The following is a 17,140-nucleotide window of genomic DNA, read 5'->3' as shown; positions in this document are numbered from 1 at the left end:
TGAGTTATCAGCCTACAGTGAGGCCCCTGCAGTTTAGTAAAACAGTGCCCCAAATACCCCAGGACTCCTAACCCTGCACAGTCACACACCATGTTTGTCTGAACAGTGCAACTGAGCTTTATTATTGCATCATTATTAATTTGAAGTATGTGTGCTCTTTTGCCTTGAAAAATAAAAGAAAAAGTCTGAATTCAAACAGTCAGAAAAGGGCAAGAGAATATAAAAAAATCAGGCATAACAGCCAAGAGCTTTCTGTAAGCACTTCATTATTTCAGTTGAGTTGGTGGAGGCAAAGTAACTGGTCTTACAAGTTATCTTAGGACTTCCTACAACTACACCTAGAGACATATTTTTTCATATTCAGGATGGCTGTCCCTGCTAGAAGCCTTTCTGAAGATGTTGCTAAAACTTTGGCAATTGTATATCTTTAGATATTTATAAAGTTCTTGTAAAATTTAGAACCTCTCACAAGAAAACAACCTGGTGATGTTAACAAATCACAGAAAGACTGGGGGCTTAAGTAGATATCATTGCTTATAGGCTGTGTCACTGCAAGGTTTGGAAAAAAACATTCAGGTACAGGAAAGAGGAAACTTGGGTCATTTTCCTACAGAAATCTCAAGGCTGGTAAGAGTTTCAGAAGGTCACCTGGAAAAGGCAGGGACTATGTAAACTGTTCCAGGCTGGTGTTTGTCTAATCCAGTTGCAGAGACTTCTGTGATGAAGACAATTTCTCCAGTATTTCCATATGCTTGCTGTGAGAAACTTTTTCCTAATATCAAGCTTGACCTTGTTGCACCTGACCAGATTTTGTTCTACCCTGTGTGTACATGAAGTGCTCACACATATGAGCACAGGTATCATACCTCCCCCCTCAGTCTTCCTGTCTCTGAGATGAAAGAAACCACTTCATTATGTCCTTCCTCACGAGTGGTCTTAGACTTTCTCTCCTTAATCTGAAAGTGTCTCTAAGTGCAGCACCCAGAACTGGGCACAATATCCAAGTTAAAACCTTATCAGAACCTGACCATCCCATGCAGTGCTGAGGGCTACTTCACAGACAGCCACCGCTCCATTTCTCCCTTGGACTGTGAGCTTTGCCTTTTAGGCAGCAGCTCTATATTGTTGATTTATGTTCAGCTTTTGACCTGTCTATAGGCTCTGCATACAGGCACAGGCAGCTGTATTCTCTTGCCCGTTTCTGCTGCTGTAGCCTTGGTGGAAGTAATAAATAGACTGCTGTAGATTTATAGTCAGTTAGCAGATGACTCAAAATTGCATGGACTTTGCTTTTATTTCTTCTTTACTTTATCAACAGGCTCAGACTCCATGGGGTGTTTAAATTCCACAAACTTTTCTTCCCGTCTTGGACTTCAGAAAAGCACAGGTCAGGCAGGGGGGGTTCTTTGTACAGGACAGTGCTTATCCCTATGTGTGTTCATACTCAAAAATACCAGTATGCATTCCCTGAGGAATATACAGTTTATACATAAATACCTCTTTTTTATTTGGAAATACTCATCGATTTTGGATTTAATGACGATTTCAGCTACTCAAGACCAAACGAGGATCTCAGTTATGAAGATAATTGGCCACACCAAGCAATGTACAGTAGAAGGAGACTCAAGACTAGAAAAAAAAGTTCTGTCGCATACTAAGTGACTTTAGATTTACATATCTGAACCTTAAATTCCCAAACTCAGCAATTGACACAGCAAAGGTGTTGGGACAGTGTTTCTAGGAAATTATTGACAATTGTTCAGTGGGTAGGAACAAGAATGGAAGAAACGGTTTTAAGAAGCTCAAAAAACCTCTCAGAGTAAAAAACTACTAAAAAAAGTAAAGAAAAAAAGGAAAAGAAAAAATAAACAATATTAATATATCTGCAAAAGTGATACTATAAAAAACATAAGGCCTGTTTTTTAATTTATTCTTTCAATAATTAAGATAATATTTCTTGAAATATATAAACAGGGAAAAAAATGAACTGTTCGCAATATTCTACAGTCTTTGAAAACAAGAAACAGAAAAAGTAAAAATATTCTTTAGCTGGAAGAGCAAAGCTGCAACAATCTTTACCAAAATACAAAATAGGTACTTTAAAATTACAGTGGTTGTTCACTGCCAATTTTAAAGTTACAGAAAAAAGATTTCTTGAATATTTTAGTATTAAACTTTTTCACTATGGTAAACCTGTAAAAAGCGAGATATTAATGGGATGCCTTACAGGAAAAAAAAAACCACGTTAGTTGTTAGAAGTCACTTTTCTTTTTTCAAAGTATGTAATTCAGAAACTTGCCTAAAGTCAAATTTAAGAAGTAGAAAAACTTATAGAGCAGCTCAATTTTACCCACTTGCCAGTTTAATTTCTTATTGATGAGTACTATAGTAAAAAAAACTAACCATAAAATGCACCTCTAAAAAAGCCAAATAAAATTAGAATTTATTTTAACTAACACTAGTGTCACATTTAATCACCTCCATTAGCCTCAACACCCATGAGGTTTGTGACATGCAAGCAAGCACAGCTTAGGCTGGCCCTGCAAGAGCAGTTGCTGACATCCACCATCCATGCAGGTTGAGTTACTCATGAAGTCATTCTCATACTATTAAAATATTACTCTGCCATGACCTGTAGTAATGCAGGACTTGCTATACAAAAAGGTAAACCACTCATATAGTGGACTTGGGCAGAAAACAGAGCAGGAAGAGCATTGAACTTCAGCTGGAGTCACTCCTCTTCAGGAGTTGGTGCCTCCAACCAAACCCTGCAAAGAGGGAATCCATCGCGCCCAGAAGAAAGCAGAGTGTGGTGAGACAAAAAGACAGAAAGAGTTGTAGGAGGTCATGTCTACAGGGAAAACTCACAGGCTGTCAGTGCAGCAGAGAAAGCAGACCATGGTGAGTCACAGTAACTCAGCAAATCTGAGTAAGAATAGGCACGTGCTGCAACAGCTGCAGGGCTGAGAACAGTCAGAAAGCAAAAGGCACTTGGTCTTGTGGAGGGGATGCAATTTGATATCATTGCAGGAAGAAGGAACCATTTACTTGCATTTTGATGAAGCTAAACTTTGCTCTTCAGTGATGTCTTCTTGAATTATTTTAGACCTAGCTGCCTGCTCTCCACTTTCAGTCTTTTCTTATTGCTCACTTTTTTTTTCACAGGAGTAAATGGTGAAGAGCATATGAACAGAAGAGAAGGAAAAAGGCAGAACCAAGGATGCATTAAGCAAGTGAGAAGTGCATGTTTGCTTTTATTATTTTAAACAAGCTTGTTAAAAAATACATACCCCCAAAATACCCACATTAATGTAAATGATTTACAGGAAGCCTCTAACTACTAGACCAACAGCCCACAGAAATAAATAGTCATTAAAAAGAATGTTCCAGTATTCCTTGCACAGCTATTATTATTATTCTAACATCAAGCAAGAAAAGGATTGACTTTTTTATTCAAGGAAATTGGCTATTAATTTTTTTTTTCCTGAGAAAACTGTTTTACTGAAGGTATCAAATCCTTTCATGGATTGGAAATTACTTCAGTATTACCTTTCTTAAAAGCTTATGATTTAAAACCTCTCTGGACAACTGGCCTAGCAAAAGGCTGTGTCTGCACTTACCATCTCGTTCAACATTAGCTTCTCTAATTATGGAAAACAGGTTTCATGGACAAAATCAAGTGGTGTCAGTAAGTGTACTCCAAGCGTTAGGTGAAGAGGATCTCAGGGTAGAACTATCTCAGCCAAACTTTAATCTTCATCTATCTTAGTGCCACAGAATTAAATACAATCACATATATCATCAGAAACCTTCCCCTCTATTAAAAACTAGACATCAGACATTGATTCATTGGGTTATACCGACTCAATGATGGAAGTGTCAGCAATGCATCTCAGAAAGGGAGCCAAAAGCATAAGGAATAGCTCAGTTTACAGGGTGTTGCTGTTAGAAATCTAAGAATTTATGTAAATCAACCCCAGACATCACTGTGTGGGGAGAAAGGGGAACTTGAACATCACCATGCAAAATAATGTGGTCCTACCACATACTCAAGCTTGTTCAGTTTACTGTAATACCCAATCTGCCAATATTAATTTCCTAATGAAAAACTTACATCTGGGAAACTACATCACCATCAAAGTGACAAAACCCACATCCTGCTTAAATTTCATTCATTTGAATGACATATCGATGGAAAATCACTGCAAAAGGAACCAGAGCTACAACAGAAGCAGACAAGAAAAAAGCACTATGTTTATTAAAACTAAAAGCATGGTTTTTTTTCGAAGAAACCAGGCCAATATCTTCATTGCAATATACTCAATTCAAAACAAAACAAAACAAAAACAAAAACCAACCACCAAACACAACCCACCAAAAAAACACCAAAAACCCCCCATCAAACAAAATCTCCCCAGAAATCCCCACATAACAGAATCACACAGAATCACTGGTGGTTTTTGTTGAAAATAGAAACATATTTCTACTGAATACCTCTGATAAAGGTCTTTCTGTTGTAGGATTGAAGGAGTTAAATTCTAGATATCCTAAATACTCCCACCTTTCCCTGCAGCTGAAGCTGTCTGCACATAATTTGAGACAGTTGAATAAAAGGAAAAGAATACTGTATACATAACACGTTAAACTATGAGTATGACAAGAATGTATGTGAAAATCCTACATATTTTCTGTTTGCCTTTAATTAGAGATGGATTCCTGATCTTGATTATCTAAAGCAGAAAATCAAGACCAGTCCCTGAAACCACTCTTCCCTTTGTGGGCCTCCTCTTGATTTATGCAGGGCTTTAAACAACACAAAAAACCCCCAGAGCTGGGGTTACTGTTCTTTCATATTAGTTGCTTTTTTGAGTCTGTAGATGGGCTTGTGTTTTAGGATATTTATGTCTTGTTACACCTTACACGACAAGAAAATAGAGAGATGCAAAACCCCACTACTGAATGTGATGCACTTTCAAAATCATATTTTTCTAAGAATTTTATTTTCATTAATAGTCCTCCCATTTTAAGATGCTCCTCCTGACATCCCCTCTTGCATTTGGATACTATGTCACTTTTAAGCAAGTCAAATGCGGTGCAGAGTATTTTGTGATAACTGCTCTTGACTCATTCAAAGTAGCACCCATATACCCCGAACGGATCATTTGAAATAATAAGGCTTCAGTGCCTTTGCCACAGGAAATGAGGCAATGCAATGATATTTGGTAAAAGCTACATTTTTAGGTATGGCACACAAAAATATGGCGAAGTCAAACTTGTGAAGTAGTTGCCTGTGCAGTTCACAGCTGAGAGGGGGAGAGATAGGAAGAAGGTAAAACAAGAAAGGGAAAATTACGATGCTAGGAATAGATGACACTAACGCAGTGAATCACACATTTTAGCTGAATATTCTCTTCTTGCATGTACAGGGAAATATTTGAGGCCTACAGCTCCCCCATAGAACTTCAAAAGTTTTAGAGTCCTCTTTCTGCCCCATGGCTACATAGAGGAAGACAGGGAGGCTGAAACCACTCTCTGTTACTGTCACCCTCTTAGGTAAAGCAACCATTGTCCCTGCCCTTAGGAGGGGGGAGAGACTGGCTGATTTCAGATGAGCTGAGGTACAAAATTTCATTGCCATGCAGCCCACTGGAGGGAATGCAGCACAGAAAATGTTGACCCAATGGCAGAGGTAACAGGATGTGTCCAAAGCAGGAAACTCAGATTGAAACGGAGCAGGTGTCTGTTTCTGTGCATAGCAGGGACTACATTGCCATGAGGGACACAACAGTCCAACAAGTTGCTAAATTAGATGTATGTGCTGGGTTACAAAGCTGTTATACAAAATATCGAAATCTCAATTGTTTTCCAAAATGAGTGAAAATAACAGGCCAGTAAGATGAAATGCATATATCCTGGTCAAGCTCTCATTAGCCAAATAGAGAAAACTGGAAAACTCGTTTTTGCATTTCTGTTTTCTCCCAAAGCCATAGGCTAACACATCACTGTACGGCACCATCAGTTTCTGAAATTATCATGAGATCAGCCATTATATCTCATCTTTGTTACAACTTTTTCATCTGTTTCCCATTTCTCAGCTATTTTACATGGTACTTTTAACAGAAACCTGACCACCGTAACTGTAGTATTATACTATACAACTATCTTGGAGGATAGTGACAGCTCATCAGGAAGAACATGTGAGGAACACAAGTCTTAGCAGATTGATAGAACCTTTGTCATAGCAGATTTCACTCTACACAGCAAGAGCACATGCACAGACATGCTATATGAGAGGTCTGTACCAATGCCAGCAGAGTACACAGCTCTCCTTGGCTCAGCTGGCCACAGGACCCATATTTGCTGTTCTGAGGGGTCAGTATGGGTGGTTTCTTCTGGAGCTCTACACACATCTAGAGCCCAACGCTCAAATGTAGTCACTGCACCCCTAAAACTTTTATGAAGTTGTTCCCTTAATTTAATTTCAAAGACCTGTAGGATGAATTACTTATCCAGTAAAGAAACAACCAAATAATTTTGCATACAGATAACCTTTAATAATTTTTTTTTAAATTTGAAAGTTACTTGCATTCAAATTGCTTTTATTAAAACTGTATTTCTGTAGATCTTTAACACTGTAACACCAGATTCTCCTTCAATTACCTTTAATGAGGTAACTAGCACCATTAATCACAGCTAGGTAACTTCAGTGACCTTGTATAGGCAAGTAACTGAATGATTATACTGTGTCACTTCCTGACATTCATACTACTTACTCACTTTACAATATGGCTGTTTGAAAACGTTTGTGTATGATTAACATTGGTGCATGGGTCCTCAGGGATGGAAGAACAATGTTTACAAAATGACTGTTAAAAAAAAGATTTATTTGGAAAGTTGTACTGGGCAAGGGGAAAATAACAAAAGCACATTGAAAAAGGGAAGGTCCCAGTCCTCTTTCAAACTAAAGTTACTATAAACATTATGAAATCTATGTGTGAAAGCAGTAGACTATACCTTACTCCTCTGATGGGCTGACAGAAGCACACCACATAGTAGAAGGAACACTACAGAACTTCATCTCAACTTGTATCACCCTGCAAATACTCAAGGCGAGGTTGGATTGTGCTCTGAGCAACCTGATCTAGTTGAAGATACCCATGCTCATTGCAGCAGGGTTGGACTAGGTGTGCTTTAGAAGTCCCTTCCAACCCAAATAATCTATGATTCTATGATTCTACTGCAGGTCTCAAGGACACAACATGATCTAAGTGATGGACAGATCTGAGTCTTCTAATTGTATTGTAGGTGTTTCCTTTCGTGAAAAGAAAAAAAAAATCTCTAAGAAATGCCAATGTCATAGATCCTTATTAAGACAAAGTTTAAATTACCAAGTAGTGTTTTGCATTCTTGAGGCATTTGTGAGACGAATGGTCTCAAAACTCAAACCACCTTTTTTTGAGTGATTCTTGTAATGCACATACTCACTTATCTGCTTTTGAAATCACACTGAAATGAACTGCATTCATTGTGCTATAACAAATGCCAGTAAAAGCTAGATCCTCTAAATTGTATATTCTTAGGGACATGTTGCTACTTAACATTCTGTATTCCTTTCCCCAACATTAAACTCCCAAATTCATTTCACTGCTAACAATCTCCACACTTAAATAACCTCACGCAGTACTACTGGCATTGTATAGCCAGTAAAGAGGATCTCAAGAGGCAACACAGAGATCTATCCTTTGATGCACATAGGAGCTGGACATAAAGGTTCCCCCTGAAGAAAGGTATGGTATACACATAAAAACTTTATACCAAGCTCAGAACAGGTCCAAAGTGTTCAACTTCATCTTTGCATCACCCAGTGCAGGCAGATTTTATATTCCTTTTGTTGCCAGCTCAGATAAGCAGGATGGCAGATAATGGAGAAAAGAAATATGGGTCCACATCATTGCTGTGGTACCTTACTTTTGTTTTTCAAATCCCTAAATTGTGTGTTTACCTTAGACCAGTGTTCCAGATAACAGTAGGGGTTACTAGGAAACACTGTCTCAGTCAGTGGCAAAATCCTTTCTAATGATGAAAAAAAATGTTTAAATCTTTTCTAGAAGAGAAACACTTTTCTATGATTTACTTTGGAGTAAGAGCACTGGAGATCAAAAGGAACATTAAGAGAAATTCTCATCAGAGACTGTTTGGGATCATCTAACTTTTGTTTTTCCTCTAATTACTGAGGAAAAATAGATTATTTTAGTAAGATTTTGTCATGCTGTTTGAAGTAACAATATGTTGTTAAGATCCCTAACAGTGCAGCAGAGTACACCAAAATCAATACCACACTTTTGTTCAGGGGAGTCTGGTGTGTATTTACATTGCTGTGGATCTAGATGCTGTAAAAGCCTGCTTACCGTAATAACAGTGGAGTTAGCACTCTGATATAGATCTTGGCATTTCACCATTGGGCCCTCGCATATATTCACATTCTCGTGCAAAATTCCTTCAAAGGAAGTTTGTCTCTTGACAGAATAATTTTTTTCCTGTAAATAGGAAAGAGAAGAACCTATCTGTTGGTGAGGTTCTTGTAGCCTCCTCACTGACTCTAAAAAACTTCAAAACATTTTCAACTTGGAAACTGAAAAAAATCCCTTCTGTGTTTGCAGGATGATAGGTCAGAGTTAAGTCAACTGCGTTGAGAAAGTTCTGAGAATATCTACAAGGGAGACAGGGGAGGCAGGGGGATAATTTCTGGATTCTAGGTAGCGACCCTAACGTAGGAGTTGGCCTGACACATAGACTTGTATGGACTGAGGTGCTTATGGTCAGTGCCAAAATCAAAATGGGCATGAAATACAACACTTAAACACAGAAGTTAGGGACAATACAAGCAACCAGGACATCATATTAGAAAATTACAAGTCCACATAATTCACTGGGAATATATACAGTGCAGTAGCTGCTTGAGAGGACCTCCAACCATCCCATTGAAGGAAAAAGGTTTTCTCAAATCCTAAACAGGTTTTGAATTAAATTTAAATCTTCTTTATATGAGGGAAAAATATTTCTATTTCATACTGTTCAGCTGCTATTTACAGTTGAGCATCTGACTCTATATAAAATAAACTAGTTGATTATTACCAGAGAAAACCAATGAACACTCCTGTGAAGATACTCTCAGCTATGAGAAAAATAGGGCTAGATATAGTATTAATGATATATATTTTCACAATTCCTAGGATGAGACAATCTAACAGGCTTGGAAAGTGAAAATAAAGGTCAGGACTCAAGCATGCACTGATGACCTGCTGGCAACATACAGAACATGCTGCTTTAATGAATTCCGCTGCTGGAACAAAAACTTGGTACAACCAAACAACTGTGTTTGTTTAGCACAGTTGCAGGCTTTTTTTTGTAAACTATTCAATGGTGTGAGAGAAAAAGAGGTCAAAGCACACTGTACAGAAATGTCACTTTCATTGGACAAATCCATTCAAATAATTATGTTGTCTGATTGATCTAGCCCTGAATGTGTGGAGGCAGTACCTAAATATATTTTCTATGGGTTTCTTTACATTTTAATTGGCCCTAGGACTCAATTTTTTGCAGGATAAAATGTTAAATATGCTGTCATAATTTCCCTTGCATAAAAATCCTTAAACTTCTGGAAAACCTTTTCAATAGCCTTGTTTAACCTAGTGATGTTTAGCCTAGTTTAAACTAGTGATGCAAGAGTTATGCAGAGACCTAGCAAATCAGTGTTTAAAAATGGACAGTGTGTTATGCAGTACACCACAGCCTGAGATTCTGGACATGTCATAAACCTGTTCCAGGGTTACTCAGAATTATTGTCACTTGGGTCATGCTGATCTAACTTTGAGATGCACACAATGGCCAGAGCTTGTCTCATGGTGCAATGATAAACCCCAGACACACAAGGCGTCTGACATGCTTGTGTTCAATGGCCTGATTAGCTGAGATTCCCCACTGTTGCTACCACTGTCCAAAATTAAACATGAAGACTATGTGAACAGGTTCATACTTACAGTCATGATCAAACTACTGCATAAAGTAAAAGATTTACATGCACTAGAACTGTCATAGTGATTGGTAGTAGATAGCCAGAACAAATCTGATAAACACAGAAACCTGTATTCTCTCAGTTGAATGACTGATTTGTCATTAAAAAAGCTGATGTTGCAGGTGAAAAGTAAAGAACCCGAGTTGTTTTCATAGTCACTTTGAATACTGGGAATGTATTTCCAAAATACGACATTTCTCATCTTCAACATGAAAACCAGCCAAATTAAGATAAGACCATGATGATCGTAATCAGCTATGAGTTTTGGATAGCCAACAATTTTTGTTGTATCAAAAGAGAACCTCTTTGAGACATTCTCAGTTCTTGACATACAGACACAGCCATACTGGTCTGCAGGTGCTAAAGCTTGTTTTCATGATAAGTATGTTAGAAGGTAATTTCAGCCAGTTCAGCAATTAGAGACCTGTCTTTCATAAGAGATAAATCTAAACCAGCACAACACAGATGATACATATTCTGTATAAAGTACCAGAGAAGCACTATGCTCTAGAAAGCATAATGAACTCCCTTCCTTTGCTTTCTACTTTAATCATTATGAACTACTGCTGTTACAGGTCAGGAGTCTAGGGAAATTGCTAGTAGCAATTACAGTGCCAATTTGCTGGAAATAATGAGAACTTCCAATGATTTGTTAACCTATGATAATGGTATCAGCACACATGGACAGCTGTCAGCAGAAATTCAAGTTGGCATGTTGTTATCTACTGGCTGCTATATGATAGGGCTGCCCTTATGACGCTGGACCCAACAACCTCAACTCATCTCACTACTTCAGAGTTTTCTCACTTCCTATGTTTTCTGCCAGTTTTATTTCCTAGTTGCATAACCAAAGCTAAGTTTATCACATGGAGCCTGCTACTGTGGTTCATTTGCTTCGTAAAGGGTTATCTTATGATATTTATTGAAGAAGCTTATGCTAAAGAAGATTTTTAGGCCTATTAAAAGAGCAAAGAATATTAGGTCTGTACAGCCGCATGGGAATTTTGATCTTGGCTGCTGACTGAGTGTCAAGGTACATGAAAGAAGTAAAAAAAGGAGAAGAGTGCAAAAACAGGGCAGAAAGACAAAGGAAGAAGCAATTGCAAAGGTAGAAAAATTAGGAATTAGATGAGAAAGCAGCAGCAAAAAAAAATTACTGTAAAGGCTTAACTGCTTCTCAAATGTAAGTTTCCTCAGATTCTGAAGAAAATATGAATGCTATCTGCAATTACATGGGAAAGCTGAGATCTGTGCTACAGGCAGCTTCTTGCAGTCCTGTACCCTGGGGAGACTGACTGCTCTTTCTCAGAAGTAGAAAGAAGCAGTGTCTACCCCAAAGAAAAGGGTGACATCAAAGGGACCAAAATCAAAGAAATGTGTCCTGAGACTACCTCAGAAAAACATTATAGTAAACCAGCAATTAAGAAAGTTACAACAGCACTTGAGATGGAACTCTGAGGAGGTCAGTGCTCGTTAATGGGACCAGACACTTATCAATGGCTGATGGCTGCTGCACTCATCAAAACAGCTGAAGATTTCTGTGAGCATGAGGAGGCATTCCCTTGTCAGCAGTCCATTGAAAATGTACACAGTTGTTGCCAACATCCCATGTACCATGAAACTCATCTCTAAGCAAAAAACAACTGGACGAACATGCTAAGCAAAAGGAGGAAGAAGGCTGATGGGCAGGACGCTCCAGTACCTATGGTCAGAAGGGGGATCCGTAGGTGTCCCAATGGACTCAGCATCACCTATGTGTGCAGGAGAGAAGTGGGATCTGCTTGGGCAAGCTGGTTTCTCCAGAGCAGCCTTTCCCTTAGGATAGACAGCAGAAGTACTTACTAATAGACAGGCCAATCCTATGGGAAGACCGAAGATGAAGCTAAGTATTACATTTTTCAGGTAGAGAATTAACACAAATGAGTTAACAAAAGCCTGGTTTTTAACTGGGGAAGAGAAGAAATATATTTTTCTACCCTTTTATAACTGTGAGGACAACCAGAAAATGCTTCCAAAATTGATACCATACGTGCAGATTAAAACCAGGCTGCAAGCCAAATCCTCCTCTTTAGTTTCACTGGCGGAGCCCAGCAGACTGCCACAGAGCTACACTGGAGCAGCAGGGGAAAGAATTTGACCCTTTGAGTGCTGCATCAGAAGCAGCTAAATTCTTACTGTATTTGGTGGCCTCAATATTAAAAGTTACAAATGGCTTTGTGCTCAGAAACATATAGATTTTCTGTTTGAATAGTTATGTGCTGATGTCCTCCTGCCCTGATCTCTCTGAAATGACATTCCTCTGAGGCAGCGTAACTGGCATTCCTACTATTGCCCCTCTCCAGCTGTGGATGTATTGGACAGTATTGGTCCCTGATGAAGGAAGTTCCTCCATTCCCTAATCATTCTCCCAACAGGGATAATCTGTTAAAATAGCAAAAGACATTTTTTAAGTTGGCCTATCATTTAACTTCTTCGTTATTCCATTGGTCCAGTCTCATACTTATATACTCAAGTACAAAATATGCTCCTAGTCATTTTCAAAATCAGGCAATTCATATGCTGGGGTTTATCTCATGATCACAACTGGTTAAGATTTATTTTTATGGAACAGAGACTACATATTGTATATATGAACAAGAATGTAGACTCCAAAAAGATGAATATACGGTACTTTGTGGTAAAGCTAAACCTGGAAACGCAAACCTTAAGTTAGCAATGCCTATTTACACCATGAAATTCTGGATTCTCTCAGTAAGGATTGAAGACTAGAATATCTTACTCAAATGATATATATAAGAAGTATCCTGACAGAAAAAAAGAAACACAGCATGAAATATTTTTTCTACCAGATGTAGTATGACCTGCACTCAAATACCCTGTAACTGTTAAACCTTCTAAAGCAAAGCAATGAAAAGTTTTCTTATTTATAAAGAAGCTCAGACTGAGAGCAACCTTCATATACAAACTTGATTTGTCCCTTAATGCACTAGGATACAGACTTAATTCAGGGCATCTGTCCAATCAGTTTAGGGAAAAGCAGAGATGCCACTTGCCCAGAACCCAAACCAGCTGACGTTGAATTCAGTTTTCAGGTGACTGCTTTAAGAAAATGGAAAAGTGAGGGACAAGAGCAGAAAAGAGCACTTTGGTGCTTACTTTTCTAATGCTATGTCTCTGCTGCAGCTATGAAACCTTCCTTCAGTCCCTTCTCCCACCTCAGAGCTCCCTACCTTCCAGCCCTTTGCTTCAGCCGTAGCCCATGTTTCTATATGATCCCTTCCACAGGCCTGACTCCCCATGTGCTCTCTGAGTGTATTGAGTTTGCACAGCAAGGTTTTGGTAGCAGGAGGGCTGTTGGGTGGTTTCTATGAGAAGCTGCCAGAAGCTTCCTATATGTCCAACAGAGCCAATGTCAACTGTCTTCAAGACCGAGCTGACACTGACCAAGGCTGAGACCATCAGCTACCTTGGTAGCACCTCTTGGGTGATGTATTTAAGGAGTCAAAAAACCCCACTGCACAACAGCAGCCAGAGAGAAGAGTAAGACTATGTGAGAGGAACAGCCCTGCAGACACTAAGATTGGTGAAGAAGGAGGAGAAGGAGGTGCTCTAGGCACCCAAGCAAAGATTCCCCTGCAGCCTGTGGTGCAGCCCATAGTGAGGCAGCTGTCCCCTTGCAGCCCATGGAGGTCCATGGGGGAGCAGAGATCCACCTGCAGCCCATGGAAGACCCCATGCCAGAAGGAGGCTGTGACCATGTGGGAAGCCTGCGTTGGAGCAGACTTCTGGCAGGACCTGTGGCCTTATGGAGAGAGGACCCCACACTGGAGCAGGTTTGCTGGCAGGACTTGTGACCCTGTGTGGGACCCATGCTGGAGCATTCTGTTCCTGAAGGACTGCACCCCACGGAAGCGACTCATGTTGTTTGTGCAGTTTGTGAAGAGTTGTAGTCTGTGGGAAGGACCCATGTCTCCCATGGGAGGGACTCCACACAGGAGCAGGAAAAGATTGTGAGGGGCCCTGCTTCTGAGGAGAGAGTGGCACAGACAACAAGTGATGAACTAACTGCAGCCCCCATTCCCTGTGCCCTTGTGCTGCTGGGGCAGAGGAGGAATTGGAAATCAGGAGTGAATTTGAGCCCAGAAAGAAGGGAGGGGTGAGGGGAAGGTGTTTTATGATTTGGGTTTATTTCTCATTATCATACTCTAATTTGACTGGTAATAAATTAAACTAATATCCCCAAGTCGAGTCTGTTTTGCCCGTGACAGTAATTGGAGAAAGATCTCTCCCTGCCCTTATCTCGACACATGAGCCTTTCCTCATATTTTCTCTCTCCTGTCCAGTTGAGGAGAGGAGTAACAGAGTGGCTTTGGTAGGCACCTGGTGTCTAGCCAGGGTCAGCCCACCACACTGAACCAGACTTGCTCCCTTCTTCAGCACCAGGAAACTCTTTGCAGTCCCTCACTGGCAGCATTTGAGGCAGTGCTCCTTGGATGCTCACTAGGAGCAGAGGAAAAATGTGCCATTTGTCACACAGCTTCCCAGATTCACCCAGTCCAAAAAGGCAGCACAGAAAAACTCCAGCATCCACCAAGAGCAAGTAGTCAATTTTCTCTAAAGCTCAAGCCTGGTATATGTTTTTCCAGAGATGGCAGATCCCACCTGAAAAAAAATAAACCACAAAACCAAACTCACCATAATTTTATTGTACTGCAATGTTTATTCTTCATACGTTCTGTTTTAAGATACTATTAAAGTTTTGGCTAGTCCTGATTTTTCTTTTTTTGCCAGGGGCAAAACTGCATGTAACACCTCAAAGATGAAACTCAAGCAAACACCAATTATTCTAATGCCCGATCTGCTTAATATGGTACAGGGGATACAAGAGATAGGACAATCTAGTAAAAGTGCATCATCAATAACTTTTAGAATGAATGGTGATATTCAGAGTGTTGAGGGAATCAGTATGCATGGAGCATGTTAAGCAGTCAAGCACTGCTATTGGCACTGCAGCTGATTAGCATTTTTGCTGGTATCTGTTCCCTTAAAGTTCCAGGAGCCTCCTGTCACATGGGAGACCACTACAAGATGAAGTAGTCTATCCCTAGAGTATTTCTGTACAAGATAAGGTAATAAAATCTCATTGGATCCTAATATAGCCAAAATAGTTTTATAAATTTAGTTTTAGCATGGGTTTCCAAAAAAAGACATGTAGAGAGCATCAGTTAAGATGACAGCAAGGCAAAAGGAAGCTTATGAAGGGTGCTTGTGTATACACAAATAAGGCTCAAATGAGGTGACAGCAATGCTTACAACTGATGATTTACCATTAGCATCTGGTGACCAAGACTTCCACAGAAGGTACTGAAAATATTCCGGTCTTAGAGTACCTTCACAGTCTCTCCTTTTTTCCTAGTGGTTACACTTCAGCCTCCGTAGCAAGCGCTCTTCTGTCCTCAGAGAAAAGTCCTGAGCCTGAGCATTGTGCCCTGTTATAGACACTGCAGTTACAGAGTTTTGTGCACTGGTTGGAGGAGTCCAGAGAAAGGCAAAAAGGTCAATCAAACAGTTAGAAAATAGGACCTATGAGGAAATATCAAGAGCATGAGATTGTTTAGACAGGGAAGAGAGAGACATAACCATTTTCAAAATGTAATGGGTAAATTTAAACAGGACAGGCAGCAATCTTGGATGCTTACATATGATTAAAATGCAAAAAAGGGATTGAAACAGTGAGGAGTGACTTGTCCAAAGTGAAGAACAAAGTTCAAGTCTTTTCATGATCAATCCCATACTTTCGCCTGCAACCATTATTTCCTTTATACTGTTTAGGTGACAGGCTCTTTTCCGAATGGAAGATACTGCATGACTTGTCATTTTATACCAAAACAGAGTTTCTGCTGTGGAAGTCTTATCTGAGACTGTTTTATCTTTACCCTTATTAGTTGTTTTCTTATGGGCATCCAGCTATCTATATAATCTCATTTATTTCCCAAACAAACAACAGCATGAGGAACAGCCAGACAACCTACTTGTGAAAGACCAGTTAGGTAAGGGATAAATATAACAGCCTAACAGTCAGGTTTACCATAATTTGGTGACAATCATCCTTCCAGCTTTCATTTCCTAGGACAAATGAACAATGCTCATAAATCAAGTGGTGTATCTAATGCAAATGGCACTTTGTTCACTTTGGTATCAGGTCTGAGTTGATAGTATTGCAGTGCGGAACTACAAAAGAAGTTTATGGGAATCTTCACAATATTGATGGCTGCTCTATACTTTTTGAAAGGAAGCTGTCCATACGCCTTGTACCTCCTCCCCAGACACAAATTTGTACTTGCAAGTTTGAGACTGGGCAGTGAGGATGCCTGCAAGCCTGTTCAATTTGCTACCAGCTTGGAATCTGCTACAACTTAAGTGAACTCCAGTAACAGTATATTTGAAGAATCATCTCAGATTCTAAAGCCATGGGATGACAGATGTCTGCCTTGTCAAAGCATAGTCCCACTCACAGGCACATCACAGATGCAGCACTTCCTGCCTTCTCTTACTACTCTGGAAATACTCACTGCTCTGTTTGCAGGAATGGCCCTTGGAACAGTTCAGCCATCAGAGCAATACTATGAGCAAAACACTACTATTCAGCTACATCTGGTTTCTACAATGGGTAGTGATTTTTTAAATTAAATCAGCATGCTGAGGATGTGCCAGCTGGACAAAGTAAAACAAGGTTAGCATTCTGTTAAGCAAAGAAAGAAGAAGAAAGATAGACATTAAATGAAGTACATTTGACCCTCAGCCTGAAACCCCTAAAATGAAATTAGTTGTTTACAGGAACATCTCAGAAAGAGAAGGTGCAAAGACCTGAAAGTCCAAATTTTCTTGTTGCCTATATGGCCACCTATTGTTCTCAACATGTGGCAGATAATCTGACTGTAGTTAATGCATTCTAAATTACATTGGCTATTTAGGAGGCAAGTTGCTTTTAGTTAGGTGCCAAAAAACACCAAATCTATAGGGAGTTAGGATGCCCAAGCATTTTGAGAAGATACTCAGAAAGGA

At 39.6% G+C, this 17,140-nt stretch overlaps 1 protein-coding gene across 2 annotated transcripts in view; it reads right to left on the bottom strand.

The window, feature by feature from the left end:
- Nucleotides 1-17,140, bottom strand: part of FBXL7 (F-box and leucine rich repeat protein 7) — a 305,177-nt gene that overhangs the window by 189,572 nt on the left and 98,465 nt on the right. Inside the window, exon 2 of one of the 2 annotated variants that reach the window (XM_027681728.1) lies at nucleotides 8,409-8,537. The exons of the other annotated variant lie outside the window; for it this stretch is intronic. The gene's annotated coding sequence lies outside the window, so the exon portion shown is untranslated. The remainder of the gene's footprint in view (nucleotides 1-8,408; nucleotides 8,538-17,140) is intronic. 2 annotated transcript variants of the gene reach the window in all.

This window comes from Neopelma chrysocephalum, unplaced genomic scaffold (genome assembly GCF_003984885.1).
Source record: "Neopelma chrysocephalum unplaced genomic scaffold, ASM398488v2 Primary Assembly neopelma1_22b, whole genome shotgun sequence".
NCBI lineage: Eukaryota > Metazoa > Chordata > Aves > Passeriformes > Pipridae > Neopelma > Neopelma chrysocephalum.
Note: the sequence above shows the minus strand (reverse complement) of the source record. Positions and strands in the feature narration are given on the sequence as shown.